This window comes from Hakea prostrata, chromosome 7 (genome assembly GCF_041222555.1).
Source record: "Hakea prostrata isolate BN-2017 chromosome 7, UWA_Hpros_2, whole genome shotgun sequence".
Taxonomy (NCBI): Eukaryota; Viridiplantae; Streptophyta; class Magnoliopsida; order Proteales; family Proteaceae; genus Hakea; species Hakea prostrata.
The window spans coordinates 57,786,037-57,789,460 of NC_142606.1; positions in this window are offsets into that span (position 1 = coordinate 57,786,037).

The following is a 3,424-nucleotide window of genomic DNA, read 5'->3' on the forward strand; positions in this document are numbered from 1 at the left end:
TTGCCTCTAATCGTAGTACGCAGCTTGATCACTTGAGGGATCATCAACATAATTTTGATTGTCACCAACACCTTGCGAGTAGTACGCTTCATCAGCTTGCGCTTCATAGAATTGTCCGTCATAGTAATCAATACCTGTAGAATAGTCTAACAAAAGATTGTACAAAAAGGAAAGAGTTTCGAAAGAAACTCAGTAAGGCAAGTTAACTCACAACAGCATAGATAACATATATCAGAACATAACAAAATGCAATGCAGTATGAAACAAATAATGTATGTATGCATCTAAACTCTATGTATGATGGTCTCTATTGGCAGACATGCTTTAAGTCATAGCACCATACTTCTTTGGGTAGGTCAGTCACTCGGCTCCGGTTGGTAGTGGGTCCTTCATCCCTCGGGACAATCCATGGCTGGGGGTTAAGTCACCACTCTCTCACATCACCATTTGGTCTAAGTACTGGCGCATGTCAGGGTAAAGCCTAGCCCAATGCAAGTCATCTACTCAATTACATCAACTCAGGTCCAGATACCTCCATTCTTCGCCCCGGGCGATCCTTTCCACTAGAGTCCTAATAGTCCCGGACTACGGACTCATCAACCCTATTGGTTATCCACATATGGTAAACGGGAAGCTCTCACGTCCCCTCACGGATCATTTCACCGGTCTTGAGCGCCCATGAACCCAAGTCTAGCCATATGCAACCCTCCAATAAATGGCCCCCACAATATGATTCCCGTCCTCTCACGGGTTGGTTACTGGTCTTGAGCGCCCGTGAATCACACTGCTACTATAGGTCGTTCGGTCTCAATACCCTTCCGATTTGGGTCTGATATAACGGGGACATCCTAGCCAAACACTGCTACACAGCCCTAGGTATGACAACCAATGATTCGGGAAAGCGTCAATGGGCATCTTCGGAGAACATCCCATACTATTCCCTCCGATGTCAAAGGACAGAAGCGTTAAAAGGACACTTCCCAATCCCGAACCAATACTTAATCAAACACATTCTCATATCAATCATGACATACACAACCAATAATTCATCGTACAAAAGAGAATGTAAAAGCATAATCCAATCAAGCAGTAATAAACATTTCATAATCTTGAATAATGAAAAAGAATACATAAACAAGTGCTACTGTACTTACAGTAGTATATCAGAAGTATAAAGTATAAGAACAGTAGTTAAACTCATATTTTCATAAAGTAGAAACCAGAGAGTATGCGATCTATATCATTATGAAATAATTGTCTTTACCTTGATTATCGTCGAAGATAATCCAAAAATCAAAGAGAGCAACTCCAAACTTAGCAAATAAACTCCTAACAATCATAGATACAACATTAGGAAAGATGCCTAAAAGATCAGAGAGCAAACGAATCAAATCGGGCGAAAAACGAAGCTACTGACTCCTATGGTCGAGTGCTTGGTCGAGTGATCCACTCGACCAATCAGTCGACCAAGCAAGTCGGTACAGAATTGTATAGACTGCTTTGGCCATAACTTCCTCGTTTGAAATCGGATTGATCCGAAATTCGAAGGGGAACTTCCTAGGATGTATTAGAATCATATGGGAAGATAAAATCCTCAAGTCATGGTAAAAATATGGGTTCTTGATTTAACCCAAGAATTTAGGGTTTCAACCTTTATGGCTCCCCAGGAAAAGTTATGATCACAGGATGAAAGGGAATGATTGCAATCAATAACATAATAAGAAAATCATAGCAAATCTAGTTTAGGTTAATAGAAACATTACCCATGAGGTTACCTTGCATGGGAGGTCACCAAAGTTTTCCAGAAATCAAGCAAGGGTTAGGGTTTTAAGAATTAATTCGGCTAAAGTTGAGATCATGACGATGATCATAGGTCTCAAGGAAACGAATGAGATCATGGAATAGATGGTTGCAAGAATGTAGCATCTTCTTCCTGATCTCAATCAAGAATAAGATCGAAGAAAAGAATTCGTAATGTTGAAGCGATTACTAACCTTGAATTGTCAGAACAGCGATGAGAGGCTTCAGATCTGTAGAGGAGTCTTCGAAATCACCAGAGAGAGTTTCGGAGAGGTGTTCTCACGTTCAAAAAGTATTTAGGAGGCAGCCGTAACAAAGAAACACGAAGTAGGGTTTAAATAAAAGTGAAAAACACTAAAATTACAAATTCTCGGATTTCACACTCCTTTGGTCGAGTGGTGCGCTCGACCAATCAGTCGACCAAGGCAGACAGTAAGGCCAAGAAAGGAAATTGAAGGATCAAATGGGCTTTAAACCTTATGGGCTTTTGCACACACATCAAGTGACATGTCAAGTGTATAGAAATACCTTCAAAACAAGTCAGATAATACTCCAAGTCCTTCAACCAATCTCATCTTCAGACAGCTGCAGCTTCCTTTCCAAATCTGTACAGACATCCAAGTATGGAACTCCATCATCAACATCCATGGGTTCAGAGGCAAACACCATGTCCTCTACTGAGATGGCCCATAGTTGGCTTCTTCCTTTTCTCCGGGTCTTCGGAAATAAAAACAACCGGGTCACCGGGTCAAGGTCAGGGTCAGGTTAGAGCTGGGTTTCACACATCGCTTCGTGAATTCCCTCTTGTACGCCCATCGACGGCTTTACTAACTTGGTTAAAAGACAGGTTAAATTTAAACTATATTTTCAAACCAAGTCTTTAAGATGTTCAAATATTTACGTGTGATTCACAAGTTTGGTGCTTTAACTGCCACCAAACAACATGGCCGTTCATAACCCAACTTTCTAATATTTTCTTTTAAGATTTATAGGATATGTGGATCACATAGAACATAGAAGGCATCTCTCACTTGGTACATTGTATTCTCATCCTCTAGACAACATCTTCCTCTACATCACCTTTCTCATGTACAACTGAGCCCAAACATCTGAAATGTTAGTTTTGTGGGATTTCATACTTGGTTATGTAAACTAAACCCAACCATATAAACCATTCTGTGTGGGGAACCTAGACCTAAGATTTTCATCCATATAAACCCCTCATGGAGATCATTAACTTCCATGTCATAGAGCAGCCAATGATGAGTAGCAGCAACTGAAATCAATATCGAACAAAAGTACATTAGCTAATGTGGGCATCCGTTTGTCATATCAAATATAATTTGTAATCTTAATGTGACAATTAAACTTGTCTTGAAGTTATCTGAACCTATATTTAAATAAAATTTGATTAAATTTGTAATGAAAATATGTGACCATTTACTTCCTTGATGGGAGGGCCATCTGAGTTACAATTAAAACCAAGTAAGTTGCATTGAAGTTATCTAAGCCTTTATTTAATGAATGTTTGATTAAACCCCCCCCCCCCCTTTGTCTCACTGAAAATACAAGATTGAGAGATAGAAAAAAGTAAAAGGAAAAAAAGTAAGAAGATTGAGTCAAA